At 40.3% G+C, this 12580-nt stretch overlaps 1 long non-coding RNA gene across 2 annotated transcripts; it reads left to right on the top strand.

Annotated features, from left to right (window-relative positions):
* Window positions 1–247: 247 nt before the first annotated feature.
* Window positions 248–11623, top strand: LOC124417554. 2 transcript variants are annotated; one of them, XR_006932509.1, is made up of 2 exons: window positions 248–780; window positions 7589–11623. It is a non-coding gene; the product is annotated as an uncharacterized LOC124417554 (long non-coding RNA). The 2 variants fall into 2 exon arrangements; XR_006932508.1 differs by having other exon boundaries at window positions 8065–11623.
* Window positions 11624–12580: the final 957 nt, after the last annotated feature.

The raw sequence follows: 12580 nt of genomic DNA on the forward strand, positions 1-12580 counted from the left end.
AGAAGGGGTTGGTCTCTTCTCACTGCTGACAGGTGACAGGACCAGGGGAAATGGCCTCAAGTTGTGCCAGGGTAAGTTTAGTCTGGATATCAGGAAACACTTCTTTACAGAAAGGGTTGTTAAGCACTGGAATAGGCTCCCCAGGGAGGTGGTTGAGTCTCCATCCCTGGATGTGTTTAAAAACCGTTTGGATGTGGTGCTCAGGGACATGATTTAGTAGAGGGTTGTTAGAGTTAGGGTACTATGGTTAGCTCATGGTTAAACTCAATGGTCTTTAAGGTCTTTTCCAACCTGAGCAATTCTATGATTCTACAGTGCTATGATTCTATGATTATGAAGTTTTACACGTTCTTTAAGTCTACTGTCTTTCAGGCATACACTAGTGCAGACGATATTTGAATAAAAAATGAGGAGAGCTAACCTACTGTCATGGTTTTGTCTGGGACAGAGTCAATTTTCTTTGTAGAGGCTCATATGATGATATGTTTAGAATTTGTTTATGAAAGTGTTGGTGATAACACGCTGATGGTTTAATTACTGCAGAGCAGTGCTTACACAAAGCCAAATACTCTTATGACCTTTATGCAGCCCTGCCAGCGAAGGGCTGGGCATGCACAAGGAATTAGGAAGGGACACAGCCAGGACAGCTGACCCAGACTTGCCAAAGGGATATTCCATACTGTATGGTATCATGGTAAACATTAAAAAATGGGGGAAAGAAGAAAAGAAGGGGTGAACATTTGGAGTGAAGGCATTTGTCTTCCCAAGAAACCATTATGTGTGAGTACTGCTTTCCTTGAAGTGGATGAATATCTGCCTGCTGATGGAAAGTATCAAATGCAGTGCTTATTTGGTTTTGCTTGAGCATGCAGCTTTTGCTTAACCCAGTAAACTGTTTGAATCAACCCTCTCTCCCTGGGAGATTCTCTCCCTGTGGGAGATGAGCAAGTGGCTGTATGGTGCTGAGCTCCCTGCCAGGGTTAAACCACAACATCTGTGGGTTGCTGCAATACCCTTTTTCCTTGTTAGCAATTATGGCTTTAGCAGCTTTTCAACGTTTTTTACAGATGCTTTTAACCCAGCATTGACCTGTCTAGGTTTTTGTTCACAAAGCTTCTATTAATACGTACAAATAACTTAAGTACATTTTCTTCCTTTGTCTTCGATGTGCATTACTGTGTGAGAATTATATTATTTGTTTCATAATAGCATCATTTGCAGATGCATATAATACTTATCAGCGTCAGTGAAGTATAGAAACTTCTGCAGCTGTATCATGACTAGAACACATTCAATGGTCCAGTTGAATGAATTAAAGTGAGTATTCAGAAGATCCTGAAATACATTACAAAGCTACTGTTTGCTTTTATGTAGAAAGAAAGATACAATACAATGAAGGGTAAACAATTTTTATATTGCGTCACCTTCTTCTGAAAATGATAGATGTTTCATGGTGGTGGTGATAGTTAGATATCAGGAGGAAGTTTTTCACACAGGGGGTGGTGACGCACTGGAACAGGTTGCCCAAGGAGGCTGTGGATGCCCCATCCCTGGAAGCATTCAAGGCCAGGCTGGATGTGACTCTGGGCAGCCTGGTCTAGTGGTTGGCGACCCTGTACATAGCAGGGGGGTTGAAACTCAACGATCATTGTGTTCCCTTTCAGCCCAGGCTATTCTATGACTCTACAATTCATACAAGCTCTTTTCCATGCTCTACTTGCTCCTTAAAGCTCCTACAAGCCCTTACATCAGTATACTATTGTTCTGCACCCTTGTGTAAAAATCTTCTTTATAGCTGTATCGCTTTAAGAATAATTTCAATAATAAATTTAAGAAAGGCTCGTGTTCTATTTCTCTTTACAGACATCTTATACAGAAGTAGTACCAAACTAGCTTCTTGGTAGTTTCTAGTTATCTATATACCACTTTAACATCCTGCAACACTTACATTGTTTTGTAATAGCAGGAAATATAATGTACAAATGCTGACAAAACGTTTACTGTAGGTATCAACTGGAAAGAGCCTTTAAGAAAAAAGTGACTGAAAACAAGACAGTGAAAAAACGTTTAATCTTACGTTTGCATGTTGGTTCCTAAATGAAAGCTCAGTATGAATACCTCGTTTGTTTTCTCTCTTTTTTGTTTGTTTGTTTGTTTGTTTTTTAAGCTGTATGGCATGTTGTTCATGCTTCTAAAGAGTACACCACATTCTGGTCGTACGTACTGTAGAAGACGTTCGTAAGTAGCAGTTAAGAATACAATGGGCAGTATCATTTTTGCAACATTACTAATCACTGTGTGTCTAAATATTGTTTCCATCCACAATGCTTTCCAGAACTGCTGGGGCTCAAAATCACTGTGAGAGTCTCTATTCCAACTCCTTGCTCAGAACAGAGTCGGCCACAACAAGTTGCCAAGGACTGTGTAGTTAAGTTCTGAATATATCTGAAGATGAACAGTTTTTCTGGGCATTCTGCTCGAGGGTTTGACCACCACCATAATGAAAGAGTACTTTCTTATGTCAAAGTGGAATTTCCAAAGTATCAGTTTGTCTCATTAACTCCTGACACTGAGAAGTCTGGCTTCATCTTCTCTACTCACATCCCTCATCAAGTATTTATTCGTGCTGGTGATATACCTCCAACAGTTCTCCATGCTAAATAGTCCATCCCTCTGTTTAGAGTATCTTAGCCTTTCCTTATAGCAAAGGGGCTTCATTCCTTTAAGCATTCTCGTGGGCACCTTGTTGGAATCTCTCCAGTAGCTACTTGTCTCTCTTGTACTGGGGAGACCAGACTTGGACAAAAGAACCCAGATATCCCACCAGCACCGAGCGAAATGATCACTGCTTTCAACCAATTGGCAATACTCCATCTAGGGCATCTTAGGACACTTTTGGCCTTTCTTGGGGCAATTGCACACTGATGGCTGGCTCATGGACATCTTGATGTCTACCTGCATCCCAACCTCTGTTTCTGCTGATCAGCTTCTCAGCATATGGTGCCTGGGTTAATTCCACTGCAGATGCAAATCTTTGAAATTCTCTTTGTTGAGCTTCATGAGGTTCTTGACAACCCATTTCTCCAGGCAGCTGAGATCTCTGCAGAAGCATAGCACTGATGTGTACATTTAAAAACATGATATCTGAAGTTCCAGAAGGACATGGAAGTGACCTGAGTTGGCATCTTTGTTAAAATATATGATCTCGACCTACTGACTTTTTGTTTCTGTCTCTACCTCTGCACTTGCCTGCAAAATAATCTGGGTAGCTGCTTAGTTAGTTAGGTTAAGGAATTATTTATTGTGATTTTAAATAAAATATTACTGTGAAGTTACAATCATCACAACTTATATGAACACCTGTACTCACACTACAGATCAAGGCAGTTGGGACAGAATGAAGCAGTAGTGAATATAGTGTTACCCACCTTTTACTATGGCAGTATTAATCTGACTCAGATTAGAGTGCTCATGAAATTTCAGCAATTATGCTTGCATTAAAAATTTTAAGTGAACAAATTAAACAAGCTTGATTCAGCTTGTAGACTCAATTCAGCAACGCTCTGAGAGTTAAGAATATAACTCATGGATTAGGTGAAGTGCACTATAAAAAGGGTGTATTACATAAAAAGAGAACATCAGCATTTTCCATGGAGTTATGGAATGGGACAATGATTTCATTATGCTGCAATGATTTCTTGATAGGTGGCAGGAATGGTACATATGCATATGGAATATACATTACCTTCCTAACAGATTCTAACTGCACTGATTAGCTCTGAAAACATGTTTTCTCCACAGTTTTCTTCTGTTGCACTGAACAAGAGGTTTAGTTGTTTTCATTCAAGATCTGCTCTACTAAGTGCAACTATGCAGACTTGGAAGAGACAACTGTGAAATGCTGGGAGAAGAGCTGAGAGAAATACATCCTAGGGGCCTGTCCACATTCACCATATGTCCATTAGCACAGGAACTAGATTTAAACTCAGTCCCTTGTTTTCGATCTTTATCCAGTCAAGTCATGATATACGTATGTTCTGCATGGAATTGTACCTCAATTGATTCTGAACCTGCCTTGCAAGATAAAAGTCATGTTTGTATTCATTTAAACTGTTATTGGACAGAGTATTCAAGACTAATGAAACAAATTAAAACTGAAGACTCAATTTTGCCTTCAGAATTCAAGAAAGGATGTTTAAGAGAGCTGTGCATAAGATTTCCTTTTTAAGCTGTGTAAACAATACAGATTCAACATGGTTGCAGTAGCATTCTTTTTATTTTTCTAAGAACAGGTGTAAAATAGAGTCGCTTCAGTTGGAAGAGACCTTCAAGGGTCACTGAGTTCAACCATCAGACTGCTTTGTAGCTGCCTCAAAGTTAAATTATAGAGTTTAAAGCATTATTCAGACATCTTTTAACCACAGACAGGAACAAGGCATCAACCCTCTCTCTAGGAAGTCTGCTGCTTTGTCTAACTACCCTCCCAGTAAATAGGTTTTTCCTAATGCCCAATCTGAACCTCTCCTGACACAGTGCCACCATCCCATTGCTAGAGAACAAGTAGAAACGATGAATACTTCCTTTTACCCTCCTCAGAAAGTTGTAGAGGGCAATGAGGTCACCCTTCAAACTCCTTTTCTCCAATCAGGGTTTTCAGCTTCTTCTCACCAGACATGCCTTCCGTCCCTTCCATCCCTCTAACCTGATTTATTGCATTCCACTGGATGTACTCAAGCATTTCTACATACTTTTTACACTGTGGAGACCTGGACTGCTCATGATATTCCAGCTGAGGCCACATCAATGCTAAATACAGTAGGATAATGACATATTTTGGCTGGTTGGCTATGCTATGTTTAATACATCCCAGAATGCAGTTTGCTCTCTTGGCTGCCAGGACACTTTGCTGGCTCATGTTGAGATTGCTGTTGACCAGCACTCCCAGACCCCTTTCTACTGGGCTGCTCTCCATACACTTAACTTTCAGTCAATATTTACATCTGGCATGACTCCATTCTCAGTGCTGAACCCTGCATTTATTCTTGCTAAACTTCATGCCACTTCCAATGGCTCAGTGCCTCAACCTATTCAGATCCCACTGCAAACCCTTTCATTCCTCAAGAAAATTAGCAGCTCCTTCCAGTTTAGCAGTACCAGCAAGTTTACCAAGGATGTATTCAAATCCTGCTTCCAGATCAAAAACCTTGCTAAAATCCAGAAAACTACATCCACTCACTTCTTCCATTGAGTGGGTTATGTACTCATAGTGGGATACTGAATACATAAGACATGACTTTTCTTTCATGATTGTATGTCAGAACCCAGGATAATCTTCTCCATAATTTGCCTAGACTCTGCAGCTAAACTCATGGGTATGTGATTTCCAGAATCTTCTCTCACGTCCTTCCTGTAAATTGGAACAACATTGGCTAGTTTACAGTTCCTAGTTTCTCAAGACCTTTCATATTTTATTGAGAAGGATCCTGATATAAAATTCACTTTCCAAGTACACTGGAATAGTCCCATCAGGCTCAATGGGCTTACAAATATTTGACCACTACAATTCATTCTTTAAAATTTCAGTGTCAATAAATGAAAAGACACTGCTCCTCCACTGATAGTTCAACTTGCAGAACAGTGCAATATTAAAGACAGAAGCAAAAAAAAAAAGGTCATTAAATGCGTCTGCCCTTTCATCATCATTAGTTATCAAACGTCCAGCTTCAGCCAGTCCTTACAGCTTCTCTTGTCATTACAGAGTGTAAAATGCCTTTTTTTTTTTCCTATCTGAAACCATAATGGAGCTTTGTCCTTTCATTTTTTCTTCCTGTAAATGTGAATTGCAGCTCTGTAATCTCCCCGATCTTAGATAGAGAAACCACATGCTTTCTTTTTTTTCTGCTTGAGTTCCACAAGGAGTCCCTGTTTGGCCAAGCTGGTTTTCTGCTCACCCACGTGACTTACAACACGGTGGGATTCACATTTACTTTTAAAAGGTGGCTTTTAAAAACTAACCTGCTCTTAGGAACCACTAAGCTCTCAAAAGCAGATTCACAGAGGACCCTGCTGAATGGTTCCTTGGTGTGTATTCATATCTTTTTAAAACTATCTCTGATGGATTTTTGGATTGAGAAATGTTTTCTTAAGTCAGTTCTTCTGATTGTCTTCAGATATTATGCTACGATAGAGCTGATCTTACCAGTAATTCTGGAACATTATCTTTGGTTAAAGTCTGCAGAAGATACACAGCATAAAACCTGTCACTATCAATCACAGATCTGATCTAAGTTTCATCTGAGATTAAGAGATCTGTTGTGCAATTCCACACACTTCATCGTAACAGAATACAAAGCATACAATCCGTATAAGAGGAAAGGAAAAGTTCAAGGGAAAGTGATTCAGAGATGAGAGTGGAGTGTAAAATATGAGGGTTGCTGGGCCTCCTCCCAGTACCACATAGAAGGAACAATCCTGTAAACCACAAATCCTCCCCTTCCTCCCTTGCTTCAATACTTTTGTGTGTTCTGTGAATCACAAATAAAACTAGGACAGTTGCACTTCAAATTGCAACCTGCTATTCTGAGCAAAGCTTCATTCAATAACATTCTGTTCATACAAAGTGCATGTAACATCAACAAGACCTAATATATTTAAATGCACTTGAAGTGTCAAGAGCTCCCACATAATCCATTTCAGCTTTTTTTTTTTTTTTCAGTGAAATATCTACATCAGAAATATAGGTAGGTATTAAGACCAAAGAGATAAGGGGTTTAATTCAAATGATATTTTAGTGCAGCAAATACATGAAACCCAAACTAGTAAAGTATTAAATACATGGGTTGCTCTGACAGTAATACCTCCTGTTTCATTCTGTTGGCTGACAATATCAGAAGCAGATGTTGGTGGTACAGCAGTGGAGGTTGAACCTTCCTGCCAATATTTTGTTGCCGTGTGACAGATGGCAGCAAAAGGGCACTCTGACAAAATGGTATATGACAAGGAAGTGTGGATGAAGCAAAGGGGTGCCATTGAATACTTTCGCACAGAAAAAAATGGCGCCCACTGAGATCCATCAATGCTTGCTGAAAGTTTTTGGAGACCAACCAGTGAATGTGAGCACAGTGAAGCAGTGGGTGGTGAGTTTCAGCAGCAGTGACAGCAACATGAAAAACAAGCCATGTTCTGGATGGCCATACACAGCTGTCACGTGATGAAATCAGGAGAGCTTATCTGCACAAACTGGTGGATTCTGACAGCTTTTTACAGCTCTGAATATTGGCTTTAATGCACTGGAAACGGTGGTGGCAGGGTTAGAATATTGCAAAGTTTGCATGAAGTGGATCCCTCAAATGCTCATACAGAAAAAAACACCGTATGCAAGTTTGTCAGGACCCTTTGAATCAATATGAGGTTGAAGGTAACAGTTTCCTGATCTCATCGTTACCACTGATGATATGTGGCATCACCATTACAAGCTGGAGTCAAAACAACAGCCCATGGAATGGCAACACGTGAATTCCCTTTTGAAGAAAAAGTTCAAAACACAGACCTCATTTGGTAAAGTTATATATATTATCTTTTGAGATAGGAAAGGGATGATCCTTCTGGATTTCCTGCAACCCTGATAAACCATCAACTCTGCTACACTGTGACACTGACTGAGCAGAAGACTCCAACTTCCAGAATCAGGCCAGAGAGGAAAACAAACTTTCTTTTGCAACACAAAAGACCCCATATCACTCTGAAGACTGCAAAGCACATTGCCAATCTTGTCTGGATTTATCCTACAACACCTACCACACCTACTATATAGTCTAGATTTGGCACCTTCTGACTTACACCTGTTTGGGCTAATGAATGATGGGTGGCATGAGCAACATCTTCCTAGTAACAATGCTGTCACAGCAGCTGTGAAACAGTGCGTCACCTCCGCTGGTGCAGATTTTTTAAGTACAGCATGGAGGCTCTTGCTCACTGTCAGCAAAAATGCACAGCTAATGGTGGTGTTTATGTTGATAAACAGTCTCATGATTCTTATGACTGGATTTTTGAAAACATTTTCAGCTTTTTAGGTAACACAGAAACTGAAGTTTGAAGTTTCCTGTGAACAGCTTATACAAAAAGGCCATACTCTACCTGGGAAAACTGAAAGCGTATCAAGAACAAATAGAGGCGGAGTGATCTTCATGGAAAGAACTGGAATAAACTTTTCCATTCACAGGATTTTTAGCTCCACCTAACGGTCAGAAAGGAGACGATTTTCCTGTCTGCCTCATGTTTTCTGTATAATCGCTATTCGAGAACAACTCACTAGAGTGCATCAAAGCTATACACGCCATTGTATCAAAATAACACTGATAGTGAGACAGCAACAATAATGGAGAAACACTGGCAGCCTTGCTTCATGCAATCAACAGCTCACGAACATTTAGTATCTCTGGAGCTATCTATGTCAATATTCAGCATGGCTGTTCCAAAGAACAGTATACGCCGGCTGTTACACTATTCATAACTTAAATAATAGGAAGGATTCCTAGTAGGCAAAGATTAGCAGTGTTTTAGGGAACTACATGACTTTACATTGGTGTAGATCTGGTAATTATATTCTGCTTTATTTGCTGAAGCTTTGTTCTATGTTGTGTCAGTTACTTGTGCAATGTACTTCCTCTGGATAAAAAATAAAGTCCTTCGTTCACTCTACTCAGTGATCTATGCGCTAACATAGCATAGCTGCATAACATAAACAGCATATAGCATATAGCATAGCATACCATAAGCAGCTGAATTATGATATCTACTTGCTTAGTCACTTGTTCCACAGGGCAATTCTATCCTAGACTGCATGTAAAAGCAGATAACCTTTCCATTTTTTCCCTGCTTTGTAATTCATTGGGAGATGAATATAGTAACATAAGAGCTATGCTGTATAATAAGAGAGGATAAAGAGAAACCAATAACGTATCACAAGATACTTCAAAAAACATTTTATTCACTATTCTGTTTAATAGGTTTATAGCTTAATGCATATTCTATCTGCCACTACAGCAATTGTCTTTCCTTGGGAATTTCTGTGTATTTTCTTTTTAAAAACAACAACAAAAAAAGTTGAGAGGAAGAAAAAAGGGTAGACAAAGGGAATGAAAAGACCTGAGAAACAGGTTAGCATGTGCTAACACCACTACTTGTAATAGTCTGAAAAAATATATATACAAAATAATGCTTTAAAAAATCATAGTTTGTTCAAAATTGAGAAGAAGGAGCTTGTTAAACATAAATTGTTCACTCTAACTTTGCATTACAATGCATTGTTATTAATATAGAAAAAATTTGTGTTTGGAAGAAAATTAGTAAACTCGTAACAGGAATTAGAGAACCATTGAATATACTGAGATGGAAGGGATCCATTAGCATCACTGAGTACAACTTCTGACTCTACACAGGGCAACCTAACAGTTAAACCATTTAACATAGGAGGTTCTCTTCCCCCTCCACATTGCCCTGCTGAGGCCAAATCTGGGGTTCTGTGTCCAGTTCCCGGCTCATCAATTCAAGAAAGACAGGACTACAAGAAAGAGTCCAGCAGAGGGCAACAAAGATGATTAAGCACCTCCCTTATGAGGAAAGGCTGAAAGATCTGGGACTGTTGAGCCTGGAAAAGAGAAAACTGAGAGGGTATCTACACCAATAAATATGGGCAAGTGTGAAAAGGATGGAGCCAGGCTCTTTTCACTGGTGCCAAGGAATAGGACAAAGGGAAAAGGGCACAAACTGGAACACATCTAAACATGAGGAAGAACTCCTTTGCTTTGGGGGTAACAGAGCACTGGAACAGGTTGTCCATAGAAGTAGCGAAGTCTCCTTTTCTGGAGATATTCATGACCTTCCTGGACACTTTCCTGTGCAGCCCTCTCTAAGGAAGTTGCTTTAGCAGGGGATCAACTAGGTGATCACAACAGGTCCCTTCCAAACCCTGCCATTCTGTGATCTCAAAGCATTGTCCAGATTGTTCTTGAACACTGACATTGCTGGTGCTGCGATCACTTCTCTGGAAAGCCTGTTCCAGCACTTGACCACCCTTCTAGTGAAGAAGCTTCCTAACACTCAGTGTGAATTTCCTCAGTACACCCTAAGTTACTCCCTCTAGTCCTATTGCTTTCACCAGAGAGATCAGTGCCTCCCTCTCCACCCCCCACAAGGAAGAAGTTGTAGACCATGATGTCTTCCCTTGGTCTCTTCTTCTGTAAGGTGAACTAACCAAATATCTTCAAGCATTCCTCATAAGTTATAGCCTCTAAACTTTTTACTGTATTTGTTGCCCTCCTTTCAATGCATTCTTAGCATCAAAATATATGATGCTGTGGAATATAACAAGCTAGTCTCACATTAGAGTACATATTGATACCGATTTTAATCACACTAAAGGTCCTTCACATCTTTTTTAACACTGTAAGGAGCCTCTCTATTTTAAACCTTTGCAAATAAGAACACTTGTTATTCTAGAAATGTGGAAATTAAGTCAATTTAGACTTCAACCTACAGTACAGAGCTGTTCTGAAATTCCTCTAAATCACTATGTATATATTACACTGTCCATATATACGCTCATAACATAAGACTCTAAAGGTAAACTTCTGCTGATATATAGCTATTATTTGATTCTGTTTCTCTAAAGATCTTAATGAAATATTGTCATGGTTTTATGATTTTTTGTGATTGTTACTGGTATTCCACATCATAACATCATGTAGTGCACTGGAAGTTATTGTGTTAACGCTCCAGTTCCAGGCACCTGTCTGGAAGACAAGAACTACATTCTCCAGGGAGCTTTGCAGTCAGAGAGGAGATATAACCTCTGGCAAAGTCACCTGATGTCCCCTTTTTCCTTAAGCTCTCCTCCATGCTGCTCGCCTGACTGCACATCTCACCTCAGCGTATGGAGAGGCCTTCAGTTCTCAGACACTCTTTCTCTCATTACATTTGATTTATTAGCTTCAGTTCTAAGTATATTGTATTATAGTGTGTTGCATTCCAATACCATATTTAGTAAATGAGTTTGTTTCTCCTCAGATTGTTGCCACTGTTTTTAATTATTTTGGGGTTCCCTGTTTCCCCTTTCCAGAAGTGTGGATCTGCAGATCCCTCTGCCCGGCCAGTCACAGAACTGGGCCATACCAGCCCGTAAACCGTCAACATTTCTTGGTGGAGAATGTGGGCAAAATCTGCTTTTTAGCTTTTAGAATGAATCTCTCTCTGCTCTCGGAGAGCTTTGTTGGGAAAGTTTATCTCTTTCGCAGGTGCTCACTGAAGACTTGACCTTGAAAGCCCAGGGGGACTGCCAGGTATTCTGGGATATTTGTAAACTTTGAGTGCTGCTATCTTGCTTCTGTGGAGAGAAAAAAAAGAAAAAAAAATTCCATCTATTTTCTCTTTTACATGTTTGCAGAGGGAGCTGCTAATTTTACAGAACTTGTGATTTCTAAGCAGGATCCCAGTCTCCCCTTTGAATCCTTTATGCATTTTTTGAATAATCATCTGATCACGTTGCTAATCTCCCTGAATGTGTTGCTCATTGTTTCACTCAGGATTTGTATTTATCATATTTTGAGGAAGCCTTCCCCAAAACCAGAGAATACTGAGTGTCAGGGAGTGTGGAGAGGCTTGGGAGAGACTTTAGAGAGATAGACATTGTTGGTGTCATGAAACTTTAATCCTGAACACCTGCAAGATCCTGAGAGCCTAAACAGATACTTGAGACAAGGAGGTTGTGGCTCAGGCAGATCTGAGGAGGCATAAATGATTTGGGACCTGGCTAATGATAATCGGGTCTTATTCAGTACTATCCCAGAGAGGGAGAGGGTTTCTGAAATTGTGAGAGGGAGTCTCCAGACAGTGCAAAATGAGCGACAGAGTCTCCACCCCAAAAAGGAGAGTTTCCAGGAGAGACCACAAGCTGAGAGGGAGAATCTCCAGACTGAGCGAGAGAGTCTCCTGGTTGAGAAAAAAGGCCTCCAATCCGGGTGAGACACTCTCCAGTTCAAGAGAGACACCCTCCAATCCGAGCAGGACTCCCTCCAATCTGAGAGAGATGCCCTCCAAATCAAGATACACTCCCTGCAATCCAAACTCAACAGTCTCCAAACTTAACAGGACACCCTCTAGTCTGAATGGGAAGCCTTCCGATCCAAGAGAAATGCCCTCTGAATAGAGAGAGACTCCCTGCAATCCAAACTGGACAGCCTTCAATCTCAACAAGACACCCTCCAGTCCAAGAGGGACATCTTCTAGTCTGAACAAGATGTACACCAAACTGAGCAAGATGCCTTCTAGCATGCAAAATTCAGTCTCCAAATTGAACTAAACAGAATTCAGGCTCATCGAGTCATCCTCAAATCTGAACTAAATAACCTCATAACTGAATAAGACAGACTCTGAGCTGAGCAGGAGAGTGAGAGCATCAGAACTGACCAACCTGATCAACCACAGGAGGCACCAGAATCAATGTCAGTTGCACCTGTAAGAGGATGGAGAATGAAACTAATCTCAACTCAGTCACAATAGAAGAAAGAGGAGGAGGGGAAAG

This window comes from Gallus gallus, chromosome Z (assembly GCF_016699485.2).
Source record: "Gallus gallus isolate bGalGal1 chromosome Z, bGalGal1.mat.broiler.GRCg7b, whole genome shotgun sequence".
Lineage (NCBI taxonomy): Eukaryota > Metazoa > Chordata > Aves > Galliformes > Phasianidae > Gallus > Gallus gallus.